The sequence below is a fragment of the Panulirus ornatus genome, chromosome 16 (assembly GCF_036320965.1).
Source record: "Panulirus ornatus isolate Po-2019 chromosome 16, ASM3632096v1, whole genome shotgun sequence".
Taxonomy (NCBI): domain Eukaryota; kingdom Metazoa; phylum Arthropoda; class Malacostraca; order Decapoda; family Palinuridae; genus Panulirus; species Panulirus ornatus.
The window spans coordinates 39359707-39377852 of record NC_092239.1 but is presented as its reverse complement, the minus strand read 5'-3'; the positions used below and the strand labels follow the sequence as shown (position 1 = coordinate 39377852).

The window sequence follows — 18146 nt, the reverse complement described above, 5'->3', positions numbered from 1 at the left end:
TCTAAGCTTTTGCAGTGAAGTGGACACTCAGCTTGTGTGAGCGGGCCATATCAACGGGATATAAAGTAGCTGTTCAGTGTGTATTCATAATGGGAAAGTTGCCAAGAGTTTTCACCGCTAACGTGTGAGTGTCGGTGACCAGTAGACCGCTCTAGACAGCGAAGGATATCGGAAAACTAAAAGAAAACGAAGCCGTGTGGGTTTGGGTCTGTGGCCCCCCTTCTCGGCTTTTGATCCAGTCCATACTGCCAGGCGCTCGCACACACACACTCCTCTCCCACGCTCTTCTCATGCGTTCCCACTCTCGCTTTACTTACAAGTAAAGCCATGGGAATTATATTCTTTTGACGTACCTGCACAAAAATTGTAAATTTCGGGGGATCGTCTATATTTTCACGGAATGTATACACGATGAATGTTTGCTGTCTAAGGACTTATCTCACACATTTTAAAGGTGTTAAAAAGAAATTTTCTGGTTGACGGAGAGAAGTTAATGAATGCGGCAGTTGATAGGCCTAAAGCCCAATTAACCAGCCAAGCATATGAGTGACCGACTATTAGGGACCGACGAGAGAGAGAGAGAGAGAGAGAGAGAGAGAGAGAGAGAGAGAGAGAGAGAGAGAGAGAGAGAGAGAGAGAGAGAGATTGTCTTTATTTTGTGTATGTGCCTGTACCTGTGATTTTTGTTTTTGCACTTGCTTGTGTGTGTGTGTGTGTGTGTGTGTGTGTGTTTCATAAAGTATATGTCTGTCTGTCTCTCTCTCTCCGTGGTTTAGTGTACGTGATCATGTGCCTCTCTCTGTCTTCTTACGTGTGTGTGTGTGTGTGTGTGTGTGTGTGTGCTTAATTTTCCATATTTTTGTTTGCATGCCTTTTTTTTTTATTAACATTTTCCTTTCTTGTATGACACTTGATATTTGTTGTTCATTTTATGCTTGTGTCAATGTTTTTCTTGTATCTATCTTGGTAGATGTTTGTTAAAATATATCTCCGTCTGTCTGTGTATATTTGCATTTTACTTTTTTTTGTCTTTTATGATTTTTTGTGTCCTTTTTCGTTGCTTTTGGGCCTATCAGAATGTATGGATGCCCTTACGCTTGCCTGGGAAGCGACTAACACACACACACACATATATATATATATATATATATATATATATATATATATAATCCCTGGGGATAGGGGATTAAGAATACTTCCCACGTATTCCCTGCGTGTCGTAGAAGGCGACTAAAAGGGGAGGGAGAGGGGGGCTGGAAATCCTCCCCTCTCTTTTTTTTTTTTTATAATTTTCCAAAAGAAGGAACAGAGGGGGCCAGGTGAGGATATTCCAAAAAAGGCCCAGTCCTCTGTTCTAAACGCTACCTCGCTAACGCGGGAAATGGCGAATAGTTTAAAAGAAAGAAGAAAAAAAAAAAAAAAAATATATATATATATATATATATATATATATATATATATATATATATATATATATATATATATTTTTTTTTTTTTTTTTCAGCAGAAGAACTTTATAGGTTTCAATATTTGTTAATGAAATAATAAGAGTAGGAAAACAGTTAACTGAAGGACTCTGTGAAATGGAAGAATTAATGAACAAGACAGGCACTTTGATGAGATCCATACGAGAGGAGGACGCGAGGTATATGTGTGTGTGTGTGTGTGTGTGTGTGTGTGGTTGCTGCCTAACATACGGGTGACTGGTAATACCAAAGAACAAGTGAGCTGAAACTCGTTGAACTTTACGCAAGGTAGACGGAGGTTCTGAACACTGAACACTTACAAAAAAAAGAGGAGGGTGGTTAAAAAACATCTTAATATACATTGGTTTAATACAGTAAACTTTCTTGAATGATAAGGGGAAGTGGAAGCTCTATGAACTCATCCACTGAACCTAGAGGTTCAAATGTAGCATCGGTGGTTCAGTGGTAGAATTCTCGCCTGCCACGCGGGAGGCCCGGGTTCGATTCCCGGCCGATGCAGAACAATGTTTTATCCCCCAAAGATAAATACAAAGGAAACGGTAGAAAGGCAATGATAAGTGACGAATGAATGAATGATAGAAACGACCCTTTAAGGAAGAGATGGCAGAAAGGAAGAAATAATGACGTCGGTTAAGCAAGGGCTTGGCTTACTGGAGGGGAAGGAGACATCTTGCATAGAATGTGTATATATTTTGGTTATGACAGGATAAGACATATGAGTAGAGCTTTTAGAGTTGTGCAATGCAATTTTTTTTCTATTGTTTATAAGGATGAACAAGTGTAAGGAACTGCATTTTCTTTCTTTTTACAGGTACGAGACAGAGGATGTGCATGAGAGAATTTTGTCCACAGACGTTGGTCATGAGTATGCTGACATGGGCGTTGCAAGGATTTGGCGTTGGTAAGTTATTCAGTATTGGAATTGACCATTTTAATAGAGTGGGTCTGGTTCCTTCCTGGCGAGTCTTTTGAAAATGTTAGATATTTTATCCCGAAAAGTTTTATCTGTCTGACAATTGTTCGTTTCGTTTCTGTGCTTTAGTGCAATGTTGCTATCGCGATTAAATCAAACCCTCTATCATAATGACTCGAAGAGAATCAATTGTTCGTCTCGTCATCAATAGGTCAAATAGGTGAATTCCTATGCAGTCGAATGGTTTCCGTTCTTGTATTGGATGCGTAAGTGATTTCTAGATTATAACATCATATCTTAAAAGGGTCTCGTATAATGCTCGTGAGTATGACAGTGATGGGAGAATGATAGTGTACACAGTGTGTAGGGAAACAGTGTTGCGTCTGTCATATATTGAAACAGACAAACCGGGATATGTAGGTTTTGATGATATTCTCCAATTTAGCTCCTATAACGAAACCTTTTCAATCTCCATCTGAGCTTTTCGGATGGTGAGGTGAGTGGTGGTATTAGTTCTGATGCAACGTCGTTTAAGTATTGTAGAGTTACGGGGTCAACGTAGAGGGGTACAGGATGGTTACTGGTGTATAGTATGTATCATGTAGGAGTGCCAGGATAGAGCCCTGATGTACACCAGCATCAAGGGAGAAGTAATCTTGAATAGGTATTTTTGTATTTGTTACGCCTCGTTCGCTTTCTTAACGTTTTTCTATCATGCTTGAAGGCTTCGGTCACGAACAGAAGTACACATCAAGGTCGGGCTTATTTACGAATTATTTACGATTATTTACGAATGTTTGAGGTGTGAAAGACCTGGACGAAAGTTTTAACGTGGGTCGTGGAAGATCAGAATGAACGAAGCGAAAGCTAGGACTTTGTTGTGAAGTGCAGAGGCAGCAGTGCAGGGAGGGACTGCCGTCTTTCTCTTGACTGCGAGGTGTGGCCTCTATCAGTGACTGGTAGCTGCTTGCAATCTGTGAAACGGGTACCCATGATAAGCAGCTTACCTTTGTCGCAGTTGGACCCCATATATATTTTTAATGTATTTTGTCTAGTCGTACCTGACTAGGTCTCGGGAGTTGCTGGAACACATGCCACTTAGAATCACTCTCTTCAGCGTATTGTTAAGTCTCCTACATGACGATTTGGTGGCGTTGCCTCTGTTGCGAAACCTACACTCGTCATCTAGGCGTGAACATACCTAAGTGGCCTGGAGTAGTGTTGCTTGCAGCAGTCTTGCTTCCTGATGTTCATGTTCTCATGATAAATGAGCTTTATTCTTTCCTCGCGCTATTGACACACACACACATTCCCACCTGATGAAGTACCTGATCATCAGATTTGTAGTGTGGACACGTATGGTTTGAGGAATATCATTCCACTGTGGTTCTATCTTGGACGTTGGAGCTAGTGTTGTTGGGGACTATGTCAAGGCACTTTTCTCTCTGGGTTTCTTTGTGGTTTTTATGTTCATTGTTAACCAGCATCTGTCGCAGTTGTTGAAGTTCCTTGTGGAGGATGTCTTAGGTTAAGCAGGTCTTAAAAAGCTATTCCCAGGAAGGACCTAAATGCAATCATTTTTCATCGGGAGGCTACTGGCAGCATTGAAGAACCGGGCAACATCAACAAACTTTCTGTAGATTGAAGGAATGCTGTGCGAACTAGTTATAAGTAAACAGAGTTTGCGTTGACAAAGAGACTGCTTAGAAGGATTTCTTAGACATGGATGGTCAACACCTGATCGGCTTAATCAGTACGTGCCCGTATGACGCAGAGGGTAACCCGTAAGCTTTCTGTGTCTCTAAGACGGAAAAGTTTCCGAATTGCATCGGCCGGGAATCGAACCCGGGCCTCCCGCGTGGCAGGCGAGAATTCTACCACTGAACCACCGATGCTACATTTGAACCTCTAGGTTCAGTGGATGAGTTCATAAAGCTTCCACTTCCCTTTATTATTCAAGAATTTCAACACATTTGCGTTTCTGGTTAGTATGTCAACGTGCGTCCGTGGTCTCTGTGAGTTTCTGAGCTTGTTTGTGAGAGAGCACGAAAAACCTTTGGAGAAATGATCTATCTCTAAATCTTTATCACTTACGAGTAGACACAGTGAGTTACCTTGAGAGTTCATACTTCAGCTCTTCCGGGTAACAGTGAATGGGAATGAGGTAATGTCACGGATGTGTAAGCAGACTCCACACTTTACGTGACGCTCTGAAGTGTTGTGGGTGAGGATAATGACATATTCTTCTTGTTGATATTTCAGTTACCAAAGTTTTTGACTTGTCGAATGAAGCACTCAAGATGAACCGAGGAAACGGTTACTTCCAAGTAAATCTTGTTCAGTAAAGTTTGCTTTTAGTATTTTTTCTGTCGAAGAATTTTTTACTTCAGTTGTAATTTTGTACATAAGTTTGTTTTCAGTATTTTTTCCATCGAAGAATTTTCTACTTCAGTTGTAATTTTGTACATAAATCCTCGGTTAACAGAAAGCCTACTGATTATGGCTGGTGCCTCAGTACGGCCAGTGAACATATTTTCTCTACAGAGTGAGTGATGTAAGACACTCCGTCAGAGGAGCCTCTAAGAGCCACTGAAGGTGGGGAAACCCTCCATCAGGAACTTCAACGACTTCCTCATGAGTACTCTGGCTGTGAACTCCAGCTCCCATGGATGGCGCTTCCAGTACCGTCAAAGTACTATCGAAACAGATTGTCTCCTGCCTATTAAGCTGATAATCAGGTACTTCACTTTATCAGTGACTTTAACAGTGGTGCCATCTTTGAGAGCGATATAATGCTAATTATGTTGTGCGATAAGAAACATCAGCATCCGTTATGAAGAACATGTACTCAAAAGCTCCAGCCAACTCGAAGACAACCAATGTGATCTACATATACTCAAGCCCACGGGAAAGTTGCATGGTTCATGGTAACTTAACGACCCTACTGTCACCAATAACCCTTCCTCAAGGAGACTAGAAATTCACCCAAGAAAGGGTTAAAGTAGCTAGCAACACTCGAGGAGAGTGGCTGGAGACGACCTAACATACACTATGATATATATTGTCATTTGATATTATCTAATCAGGTTAGGGGATTGAGATGGTGGAGTTGTGGGCAATAATGTGAGGATATGGGACGAACTAGAGAAGTTCAAGTGTTTTCATAATGGGAGGCGGTATATAGCCCCGTGGAGCCTATAGTGAGGCGGGAAGGCAGAAGACACGTAGGCCGGCTGAAGAGTGGAGGCTTAAGCAGTCAGGGACTGTGAACTGGTTAAGAAGCTGAGGGGAGTGATATATCCATACCGATAAATATGGAATTTTGATACGATTTCCAGCTATATTGTGCATAATGTTCTTACTATACCTACCAATGCATAAGTTTTAGATGTACATCTTGCAGCTCATATGACCTGGTTGACACGGCCCACTCAAACAGCCGTGAGTTCATTCATCGCTAGATCGCGTGTGATCCATTACACCTGGTACCTGATACAGGTTAGTTGTAAAAGAGGTGTTCTCCCCGGCGGGGAATCGAACCCCGGTCTCCCGCGTGACAGGCGGGGATACTAACCACTATACTACCGAGGATGTAATTGTAGTCATTCCCCTAGAAAAGAAAAAAAAATATTTTTCAAAGTTATCAAATTCAGAAGTCCTTAGTCATATGACTGGAGTATTTTACCCTGATTTATTGATCTTAATCCACGGCGTTCACACTCCTTAAAGCACCACATATAAAATACGTATGATACAAGCACTTTGGTCCCTGAGACGGGAGCCATCAACAAGCATTCTGGCCTAACTGTTCATCCACAACACGCCTTGTAACGTGAGGGTGCGTGAAATGTGGCATCTGCTCACACACGTAGCTGAGGAAGAGCGCTTTCAATGAGTACACAAAGCCTCTCACAATCTTGTTCACACACATAAAAGACAGAACGTCTGATGCAGCTCAAACTCAAAAATATTTATTGTATTTACTCGTAAAGAACACGCGTGCAATGTGCGGTTACATCATCCCAACAGCTTCACTTGCTCTCGCATACGAGCATCCGGATTACCAGAGACGAAGAACGCACGTTGTCACTTCAGTTACGAACGTGGTGTTTTGAAAGCCTTGGATTACACTGGTAGAAGGAGGCTCTTGATGTACTAATTTTTTTTCCGATGAATAATTACAAATGTACCTGCTCGTTGTTCTAGGTATAATGGACTCGTACAGTGAATCCACCATGGAGGTTCAAATGTAGCATCGGTGGTTCAGTGGTAGAATTCTCGCCTGCCACGCGGGAGGCCCGGGTTCGATTCCCGGCCGATGCAATCTACATCATTTTCTGCCATGAAGGCACATTAAGGATGTGAAGTGCCTTCAGCATCACATCTGTAGGTGTTGCCTGCGTGAATTAATTTCAACCAATTCTTGTCTTGTGAGTCTTAACAATATACTTACGAATGATGTACTTAGTCATAAGTAATTGTCTTATAAACCATTTTTCAGTTTATCGAAATCTTAAAGATGATGTCCATCGTCTAAATGTGGTCAGTGAATGCCCAACCCCAAAGATAGATATTGTAAGTTTCTCCATCACAGGAGGTCTTTACTAGCTGCTAAGATTGTGACGCCTTCCACCAAGACCTTCAGCAACTGCCACAGATAACCTGGTAACAATAGACGAACTAATCACAAAGCAAATGTCCAGATAAACAAGACACAGAGTATGACATTTGTAAACCAATCTAGCTCCAACACCCATCGATGGAACCAAGCAAACTGTATATGCACAGCTAAATGACTCCAGTCTACGAGGATGATATGCGGAGATTTCGTTCGATAACTTGTAAGAACTTCACTCGTATAATTTTTGAGGATAACGACAAAGCTTGTTACGAACATTAGGATTAACAGCCTGATTATAAAATACGGTATTGTCCAGGACTCCGGGCTACTCAAAAGAGACCCAGTGTCATCTCCATGTAGCTACTCATCCCTAGATGGAAATTATGGGTTCCATTGTATGAATTACATGAGTTGTCACCACTAACTCACCGTCTGTGATACTCTGAACGCAGCTGAGAAAAGCTACTCGTAAGCATAAAATGTTCCAGTAACACTCGAGAAACCTGACCAGAGACGATCTGACGAACAACACGGGGAATTATGGAATCCAATCGTGTCAGAATGAATTTGATTACCTTAGAAGGTTTCTTGATATGAGATTTTCCCTATACTTAATATTCTGGTGAAGTTGTACATTTTTTCTCTTCCTTTATAGACACCAGTAGACACCAGGTCAGGGCATTTACTTGTCGTAATGACACTGGTCAACAAAAGTAAGCTTTATGTAAACGAGTTGTGATTTACGAGAGAACTATTTACAAAACTAGAGAATTCGCTGACATGAAATAAGCTAAAATGTTTTACCATGGAAGAATCATATGAAAGCAACTTTTTCGCAAATGGCAAATCTAGAATGGGATGATGAAAGGCTCTCTATCTTAACGTGTGTCTGTGAGAAAAGATGCATCGGCCGGGAATCGAACCCGGGCCTCCCGCGTGGCAGGCGAGAATTCTACCACTGAACCACCGATGCTACATTTGAACCTCATAAGTTCACCATGAGTTTATAATTCAACAGTACAATGCACTGTTCACCGTTTTATTGTTCAACTGAAAGTCAAGAGCTCAAATCTTCTTTCTCCCTGTATAATGTAAGTTTCAACACAGCTGCGTTTGTAACTGTCATATCCACGTACGTCTACTGTCTCAAACGATCCACATGCTGGTTTGTGAGAGTACGTGGAGCTGTTGGAGGAATCATCTTCGTGTTGTATGTACATTAAGAATAGATTAAAGAATACATCTTTATGTATGAAATACAGCATCAGATGTTCCATCTCGTATGCGAGTGTAAATGCCAGTATGTGAGGCTGTGTGACCTTAATGGAAGTACTTAGCCACGTGTGTGAGCAAATGCCACAGTTCACACCTCCTCATGTTACAGTGTGTGGTGAGGGTGAGGAGTTCGCCCAGTGTGTTTGTTAATAGTTCGTTTCACTGACCAACGTATTTTCATCATACACCTTACTGTACTGTATATGCAGTTGATGATTGAATATCTTTCAGGGAGTATGAAAGCCCTAGACTTATATCGGTAAAGTACCAAAAGAATAATACTTATGAATGAAGACCTCAAGACGAGGAATAATATTCTTTTTGTGAAGGAATGAACGCATTAACTGTATACTGAGTTGTATAGTGGTAATAACTCTATTATTAAAGTAAAGGTTAACTTTTCATTACGCACCAAGGCAATAATGTTCCCCACGTTATAAAGTCCTTATTCATGTGTTCAGAGCGTTATCTCATGCTCTCTTGATCTGAATTCCACAGCATTTATACTCCATAAAGGAAGTTCATTTAACAACACACACGCACACACACAATGTATATGATATACTTATATAGGGACCCTTGAGGGCACTCTGAAATAAGTACCCAGCTACAATACACACGAACACGAGAGCACATCATCTGTAGTATCTGTTCACATAAGCAGCTATTGACTTATATAATGCACAAAGCCTCACATAACCTTATTTTCATTTACATATAAAACATCTTAGTGAAGTATGTACACTCAAAGAAGAATAACATGTTCACTCAATAAGTGATACTTAACACGCAGGTAATTCCTCCAGTAGCGTCACTTTCCCTCTCACACCCGCGCATCTGCCTATTAGAGACTTGGACACACGTTGACCCCCATCCACGAGCACACCTGTTGAACCGTACACTGTACAGAAAGATGGAGGCTCTGAAGTTAGAGAGACGGATAGTTATTGTAAAACGATGTACATCATAATGTAGCAATGTTTAATGAACTTTTATACTGAACCCTAGAGGTTCAAATGTAGCATCGGTGGTTCAGTGGTAGAATTCTCGCCTGCCACGCGGGAGGCCCGGGTTCGATTCCCGGCCGATGCAAATGAGAACATTTTCTACCATGAATATACATTTATAATGTGGAGTGCCTTCATCATCACACATGTAAGTATGGCCTATGTGAATCTGTTTTCAAACAATTCTTCTCTGGTAAGACAATCTTTATTATTTTTATCTCATTTGAGTCTTATCTTTTTGAGCATTTACTGACCTAAAACCTGCTGATGTTGACAGGTGTCTTAGCAAATGCTCTGACCTCCACAAAGTTTCTTATAAAGTTCTTCATAATTGCCTTCAGGAGCTGCTTAAGTTTGAAGACACTCCACAGGGAACTCGAGCCAAATTCTGTATCTGAAACTTTATCAAACCCTGAGGGAAAATGTTGTCAGCATCCGATTCTTTACAGTCTGGAGGTTTGATAAGGAGTAAACAGAGGTTGGATCATTTACTGAGTGGGGCGGATGGAAACGAGGCATCACGGGAAATAGCGTCTTCTTATCAGTTATATCTGTTTTACGTGTTCTGTCTGTGTGTGTATATAAATGAAGGGAAAATATTTAACTTCATCTCAGTTATATCTGTTTTACGTGTTCTGTCTGTGTGTGTATATAAATGAAGGAAAAATCTTTAACTTCATCATACTATCAAGTACAGGGAGAGTTTCTCGTATCAAGAGATCTTCCATGATTATCAAGATTCCTTTCGACACGATTGGGTTCTAAAGTCTCCCGTGTTCTTCTTCAGGTCGTCTCTTGTTAGTTTTCATGAGTGTTGCTGGAGAATTCTCTTTTTTACGAGTACCATTTCTCAGCTGTGTTCATTGTATGACAGCGAGGTAGTTGGTGTCGCTTGTACAATCCATACTATAAGGCCTATAATTCATATTGGGTATGAATGTATCTAAATTGATTCTATCGAGTAGGCAGGTGCCGTGGGCAATGCCTTATCATCAGGCTACTAATCCTTATGTCCGTGTAAAGCTTTATATTAACCTCAAGGATGACACAAGGGATGTTGTTGCTGATTATCTGAATCTCCGGCTATAATCCTCGTCAGCTGGGGTCAATTATTGTAGTTCCGTTGATGGATGTTGGATGGAGAGTTATCAGGGAGCGTGCCATACACTCAGTACTTGTTTATCTGGGGTTTTCCTTTGTTGTTTGTGAGTCGTTGTTAGCAGGTTATCTGTCGCAGTTGCTTTCGTTGCTGGTGAAGGCTAGTAAAGGCTCCTCTGATGCAGAGCCTTAGAATGCTAACTTTGCTGGGGTCGGGTCATTCACTGGCCACAGACAGTGAGCAACATCTGTAGTCTTTCAGTAGACTGAAAAATTATTTACAAGATAACTACTTGAGAATGAGCGATTACTCAGAATGGAGTTTCTTCAAACTTAAGCAGCTCCTCAAGGCAATTATGAAGAACTTTATAAGAAACTTTGTGGAGGTCAGAGCATATGCTGAGACGCCGGTCAACATCACCAGGTTTTATGTCAGTGAGGAATGTTCAAAAAGGTAAGATTCAATTGAGATAAAAAGAATAAAGATTGTGACAAGAATTGTATGAAAACTGATTCACATAGGCCATACTTACATGTGTGATGATGAAGGTTCTGCACACTTTAAATGTATATACCTTTCAGAAAGTTTTCTTACTTGAATCGGCCGGGAATCGAACCCGGGCCTCCCGCGTGGCCTCCATCTACCTATACAGTGTACGGTTCTACACCTGTTTAAGTAGATGGGGTCAACGTGAGTCTAAGTCTCTGAGAGACAAATGTGGGGAACATTATTGCCTTGGTGAGGGAGAAAATATTAACCTTTACCTTAGTAGTAAAGTTGTTACCACTTATACTACTAAGTATACAGTTAATACGTTCATTCCTCCACAAAAAGAATATTATCTCTCATCTTGAGGTCTTCATTCACGAGTATTTCTTTTCTTTGTGTGTGTTTTACTGATGTATATCTAGGACTTTTATACTCCTTGAAAGATATTCATCAGTCAACTGCATATACAGTACAGTAAGGTGTATGACGAAAATACGTTTGTCAGTGAAACGAACTATTAACAAACACACTGGGCGAACTCCTCACCCTCACCACAAACTGTAACATGAGGATGTGTGAACTGTGGCATTTGCTCACACACGTGGCTAAGTACTTCCATTTAAGGTCACACAGCCTCACATAGTGGCATTTACACTCGCATACGAGATGGAACATCTGACGAATTTCATACTTAAAGACATATACTGAATTTACTCTTAATAATGTACATATGACACGAAGATGATTCCTCCAACAGCTCTACGTGCTCTCACAAATCAGGATGTGGATCGTTAAGGACAGTGGACGCGCGGGGTTATGACAGTTACAAACGCAGCTGTGTTGAAACATGCAGATGACACGGGGAGAAAGAAGAAGAGAGCTCTTGACTTCCATGTGAACAATAATACAGTGAACAGTACATTGTACTGTTGAATTTTGAATTCATGGTGAACTTATCAGGGTTTCCTATATTCAATGACTAGTAAACGTTCTTCTGGTGGAGAACCTGATAACACTCACTTTATAGAGGTAAGGGCATTTCCTGGCCATATTCAGACACCACAACCAACTGTAGGCTTCCAATAAACGGAAAAAATCATCAAAAGGATAATCACTTGTGAATGAATAAGAGAAATCGGAAATGTGAAATGATGATATTAAGAATAGAATGAAAATACCGTTCACGTAAGCGGCAATTACAAACGATGTTTAAGGCACTTCATATGTCTAAGGTGCCCCGATGATGGAAAAACTAGATTGCATCGGCCGGGAATCGAACCCGGGCCTCCCGCGTGGCAGGCGAGAATTCTACCACTGAACCACCGATGCTACATTTGAACCCCTAAGGTTCACTGTATGAATTCATAAAGCACTGCTACAGTATACATATACACTGTTTTACTATGATTATCCATCTTTTAAGTTCAGAGCCTCCATCTTTCCGTACAGTGTACGGTTCAACAGGTGTGCTCGTGGATGAGGGTCAACGTGCGTCTAAGTCTCTGAGAAGCAGATGCGCGGGTGTGAGAGTGACGCTACTGGAGGAACTACCTGCGTGTTAGATGTAACTTGTTTAGTAAACACGTTATATTTCCTTGTGTTCATTCTATACACGATTTGTATTTTACGAAGTGAAGATAACAAGGTTATGGTATGTGTATTAAAGTCGATAGCTGTTTGTGTGAGCAGATGCCACAGATCATGTGGCTTTACGTTCGTGTGTGTTGTAGTTGGGTAGTTAGGGTACAATGTCCTTGCTGAGTGTCCCTATTTTTTCGGGGACTAAACTATTCATATTATGCTCACTGTTGTTAAATGTGTTGTTAACTGAATTTCATTTACGAAGTATAAACTCCGTGGATTTAGATGAAGAGAGCATGAGATAACGCTCTGAACATATGAATGAGGACTTTATGACATGAGGAAACATTGTCTTGCTAGAGGAATAAACGTATTAACTTTTACCTCGGTAGTACAATATACTGAGTATACCGTTAATGCGCTCATTCCTTCACGAAATGAATGTTTTCATTCATTAGTCTTTTCCTTTTTTGATTCTATACTCTTATAATTCTAAGGCTTTCTTACTACCTGAAGGATATTCATTCATCACGCTGCATATACAGTAAAGTGTATAATGAAAATCTGTTGGGCAGTGAAGCGGGAACCATTGACAAACACACTTGGCGAACTCCTCACCCTCACCACACACTGTAACATGAGGATGTGTGAACTGTGGCATTTGCTCACACACAGTGGCTAAGTACTTCCATTAAGGTCACACAGACTCGCATACTGGCATTTACACTCTCATACAAGATGGAACATCTGATGTTGTTTCATACATAAAGATGTATACTGAATTTACTCTTAATGACGTACATACAACACGAAGATGATTCCTCCAACAGCTCCACGTGCTCTCACAAATCAGTACATGGACCGTTAAGGACAGTAGACGTACGTGGAAATGACAGCTACAAACGCAGCTGTGTTGAAACTTAAATTATACAGGGAGAAAGAAGATTTGTGCTCTTGACTTCCATGTGAACAATAAAACGGTGAACAGTGCATTGTACTGTTGAATTATGAATTCATGGTGAACTTATGAGGTTCAAGTGTAGCATCGGTGGTTCAGTGGTAGAATTCTCGCCTGCCACGCGGGAGGCCCGGGTTCGATTCCCGGCCGATGCAATCTAGTTTTTCCACCAACGGGGCACCTTAGGCGTATGAAGTGCCTTAAGCATCGTTTGTAATTGCCGTCAAAGCGAATGGTATCTTCATTCGATTCTTACAATTATCATTTTACATCTCTTATTCATTCACAAGGTAATTATCCTTTTAATGATTTTTTCCGTTTATTGGAAGGCTCCAGTTGGTTGTGGTGTCTGAATATGGCCAGTAAATGCCCTGACCTCTGTAAAGTGAGTGTTATCAGGTTCTCCACCAGAAGAACGTTTACTAGTCATTAAATATAGGAAACCCTCCACGAGGAACTTCAACAACTGCGACAAGTATTAGTTAATAACTGATGCACTAACACCAAAGCAGAGGTCAGTATAGACTTGCGTCAGATGACTAATGAGTGTCACTTAAATCATCTTTGAGGATAAGATAAAGCTCATACGAAGTCAAGATCAGCAGCCTCATTATGATATACGGCATTACCCTAGACTCCTCTATACTTAAGAAATTCAGTGTAATTTTACATATATTCATATCCACACGAAAGTTGTATGTTTTACAGTATGGATCACATTGTCTCCACTAACCCTCTTTTGTGATACTATAAACGCTTATGATAGAAGGTAATCGTAAGCAGAAAGTGCTCCAGCAGCTCTCAAAATACTGACCAAAGACGACCTGACGAACTACATGGGAAATCATAGAATCCAATCATGTCAAAAGGTATCTAATTATCTTAGAAGGTCTTTTGATACGAGAATTCCCCCGGTACTTGATAGATGAAGTTTAAGCATTTTTGTTTCTATAGACACAGGCAGCTCCCAGTCAAGAACAGACAAAACACATTAGACATGTGTATAAGAAAAGAAAGGACGCTATTTCTCATGATGCCTGATTTCAGTCTGCCCCACTCAACGAAAGATGCAACCTTTGTTATCTCGTTATTCCACCACCGCGAGGGAGACGCCTCCAGAAACTGTAGACAATCAATCGGGTTTTCTAAGTCACTTCTGATGAAGAACCATATAACAAACTTTGTGGTTGTCAGGACATTTATTTGCCACAATGACACATCAGTAAGCTTTATAAGAACGTGGGATGACTTACAAGATAATTATATATATGTCAGAGAATTAGTTTATCATAGAGGAATGAAGAACAAGTCTTACGAGACAAGTATTGTATGGAAACAACTGATTCTCATTAACCAACACAGACAGATGCGACGATGAAGGCACCTTTAATGTATCTCAGGACTGAAAATGTTCTGATTTGCATCGGCCGGAATCGAACCCGGGCCTCCCGCGTGGCAGGCGAGAATTCTACCACTGAACCACCGATGCTACATTTGAACCCCTAAGGTTCACTGTATGAATTCATAAAGCACTGCTACAGTATACATATACACTGTTTTACAATAATTATTCATCTCTTTAAGTTCAGAGCCTCCATCTTTCTGTACAGTGTACGGTTCAACGGGTGTGCTTGTGGATGAGGGTCAACGTGCGTCTAAGTCTCTTAAGAGACAGATGCGCCGGTGTGAGAGAGTGACGCTACTGGAGGAATTACCTGCTTGTTAAATGTCACTTGTTTAGTGAACACGTTTTATTTCCTTGTGTACATTCTTTAAACGATGTGTATCTCAGGGAACTGAAGATAACAAGGTTATGGTATGGTATGTGTATAAAAGTCGATAGCTGCCACAATTGTGTGAGCAGATGCCACAGATCATGTGACCATATGTTCGTGTGTGTTGTAGTTGGGTAGTTAGGGTACAGTGCACTTGCTGAGGGTCCTTATACTTTCAGGGACTAAACTCTTTGTATCATATTCACAACTGTACATACGTGTTGTTAAATGAATTTCATTTACGGAGGATGAACGCTGTGGATTCAGATGAAGAGAGCAGGAGATAACGCTCTGAACATACAAATGAGGACTTTATGACGTAAGGAAGCATTGTCTTGCTAGAGAAATAAGCGTATTAAACTAAATTTACCTCGGTAGTACAGTATACTGAGTATACTGTTACTGTGCTCATTCTTCCACGAAATGAATGTTTTCATCATTCATGAGTCTTTTTCTTTTTTGATAATATACTGATATAATTCTAAGGCTTTCATACTCCCTGAAGGGTATTCATTCATCACGCTGCATGTACAGTAAAATGTATAATAAAAATGCGTTGGTCAGTGAAACGGGAACCATTAACAAACACACTGGGCGAACTCCCCACCTCCACGACACACTGTAACATGAGGATGTGTGAACTGTGGCAGTTGCTCACACACGTGGTTAAGTACTTCCATTAAGGTCACGCAGCCTCACATACTGGCATTTACACTCGCATACAAGATGGAACATCTGATGTTGTTTCATACATAAAGATGTATACTGAATTTACTCTTAATGATGTACATACAATACGAAGATGATTCCTCACGCAGCTGTGTTGAAACTTACATTATGGAGGGAGAAAGAAGATTTGAGCTCTTGACTTCCATGTGAAGAATAAAACGGTGAACAGTGCATTGTATTGTTGAATTATGAAATGTTGAACTTATGAGGTTCAAATGTAGCATCGGTGGTTCAGTGGTAGAATTCTCGCCTGCCACGCGGGAGGCCCGGGTTCGATTCCCGGCCGATGCAATCAAGATTTTCCACCATCGAGGCACATTAGGAATATGAAGTGCCTTAAACATCATTTGTAGTTGCCACCTACACGGTAATTCATTCGATTCTTGCTATCATCATTTTACATCACCGAGTTATCTTATTCATTGACAGATTATCATTCTTTTGATCTTATTCGTTAACCAAAGCCTACAGTTGGTTATGTCTGAATATGGCCAGTAAATGCCCTGACCTCTGTAAAGTGAGTGTTATCAGGTTCTCCACCAGAAGAACGTTTGCTAGTCATTAAATCTGGGAAACCATCCAATAGGAACTTCAACACCTGCGACAAGTATTGGTTAACAACTGATGCACTAAGAGGAAGCAGAAGTTGAGATGAATTATTACAGTGGGTATGATAGTCCTTAGTAACCCCACCTCCAACACCCATCGTTGGAACTATAAACTCGCAGCTGAAGGACCCCATTCACCGAGGCTGATAAGCAGAGATTGCTTCAGATAATAAGTGTCATTTGTATCATCTTTGAGGATAAGATAAAGCTTCTACGAACACAAAATCAACAACCTGATTATGATATACGGCATTACCCAGGACTCCAGCCTACTTAAGAATATCAATGTAATTTGATTATATTTGTTCCATAAAGAAATTACAGGTTCTAAAGTATAGATTACATTGGTGTCACCACTAACGCACTGTTTATGATATGAACACAGCTGGAAAAAGGTGCTGGACACAGAAAGTGCTCCAGTAGCTCTCAAAAAACTGAGCAAAGACGACCTGACGAACAACATGGGAAATTATAGACTCCAATTATCTTAGGTCTCTTGATACGAGAAATCTCTCGGTCCTGAACAAATGAAGTTTAAGCTTTTTTCTCATTATAGACACGAGCAACTCCCAGTCAAGAACAGACGGAGCACATTAGACATGTGTTTAACAAATTTCTCGTAATGTCTAGTTTCTCTCTGCCCCACTCAACGAAAGATCCAACCTTTATCTCATTATTCAACCACCGCGAGGGAGACACCTCCAGAAACTGTAGAGAATCAATCAGGTGCTGACGACCTTTTGTCTATTAGAGCGTATATTTTTTATTCCCTGGTCGAATGTCTTAAGGCACTTCTGATGAAGAACCATATAACAAACTTTGTGGAGGTCAGGGCATTTATTTGCCTCAGTGACACATCAATAAGATTTATAAGAACGTGGGATGATTTACGAGATAACTATATTTAGATATTAAATTAGGGAATGCGTTTATCGAAAAGGAATGAAGAATATGTCTTACCAGACAAGTATTGTATCGAAACAACTGATTCTCATTAACCAATACCGACAAATGTGACGATGAAGGCACCTTTAATGCATCTCAAGACTGAAAATGTTCTGATTTGCATCGGCCGGGAATCGAACCCGGGCCTCCCGCGTGGCAGGCGAGAATTCTACCACTGAACCACCGATGCTACATTTGAACCTCTAGGGTTCAGTATAAAAGTTCACTAAAGTTCTTTAAACATTGCTACATTATGATATACACTGTTTGATAATAATTATCCATCTCTTTAAGTTCAGAGCCTCCATCTTTCTGTACAGTGTACGGTTCAACAGGTGTGCTCGTGGATGAGGGTCAACGTGCGTCTAAGTCTCTAAGAGACAGATGCGCCGGTGTGAGAGAGTGACGCTACTGGAGGAATTACATGCGTGTTAAATGTCCCTTGTTTAGTAAACACGTTATATTTCCTTGTGTACATTCTTTGCACGATCTGTATCTTAGGGAAGTGAAGATAACAAAGTTAAGAAATGAGAAGACGCCATTGATCGTGATGCCTCGTTTTCGTCTGCCCCACTCAGCGAAAGATGGAAATTTTGTTCACTTGTTATCCAACCAGAGCGGGGGAGACACCTCCAGACATCGTAGAGAATCAATCAGGT

At 40.7% G+C, this 18146-nt stretch overlaps 1 long non-coding RNA gene and 11 other non-coding genes across 12 annotated transcripts in view; 6 read left to right on the top strand and 6 right to left on the bottom strand.

Moving 5' to 3' along the window:
• LOC139754260 (uncharacterized) overlaps positions 1-18146 on the top strand; it is a 452598-nt gene that overhangs the window by 42502 nt on the left and 391950 nt on the right. The gene's annotated exons all lie outside the window — the stretch shown is intronic.
• On the top strand, positions 1915-1985 carry TRNAG-GCC (transfer RNA glycine (anticodon GCC)). Its single transcript has one exon. It is a non-coding gene; the product is annotated as a tRNA-Gly (tRNA).
• TRNAG-GCC (transfer RNA glycine (anticodon GCC)) lies at positions 4225-4295 on the bottom strand. Its single transcript has one exon. It is a non-coding gene; the product is annotated as a tRNA-Gly (tRNA).
• Positions 5920-5991, bottom strand: TRNAD-GUC (transfer RNA aspartic acid (anticodon GUC)). The gene has a single exon. It is a non-coding gene; the product is annotated as a tRNA-Asp (tRNA).
• Positions 6653-6723, top strand: TRNAG-GCC (transfer RNA glycine (anticodon GCC)). The gene has a single exon. It is a non-coding gene; the product is annotated as a tRNA-Gly (tRNA).
• On the bottom strand, positions 7924-7994 carry TRNAG-GCC (transfer RNA glycine (anticodon GCC)). The gene has a single exon. It is a non-coding gene; the product is annotated as a tRNA-Gly (tRNA).
• On the top strand, positions 9318-9388 carry TRNAG-GCC (transfer RNA glycine (anticodon GCC)). Its single transcript has one exon. It is a non-coding gene; the product is annotated as a tRNA-Gly (tRNA).
• Positions 12150-12220, bottom strand: TRNAG-GCC (transfer RNA glycine (anticodon GCC)). Its single transcript has one exon. It is a non-coding gene; the product is annotated as a tRNA-Gly (tRNA).
• TRNAG-GCC (transfer RNA glycine (anticodon GCC)) lies at positions 13515-13585 on the top strand. The gene has a single exon. It is a non-coding gene; the product is annotated as a tRNA-Gly (tRNA).
• TRNAG-GCC (transfer RNA glycine (anticodon GCC)) lies at positions 14850-14919 on the bottom strand. Its single transcript has one exon. It is a non-coding gene; the product is annotated as a tRNA-Gly (tRNA).
• TRNAG-GCC (transfer RNA glycine (anticodon GCC)) lies at positions 16155-16225 on the top strand. The gene has a single exon. It is a non-coding gene; the product is annotated as a tRNA-Gly (tRNA).
• On the bottom strand, positions 17607-17677 carry TRNAG-GCC (transfer RNA glycine (anticodon GCC)). Its single transcript has one exon. It is a non-coding gene; the product is annotated as a tRNA-Gly (tRNA).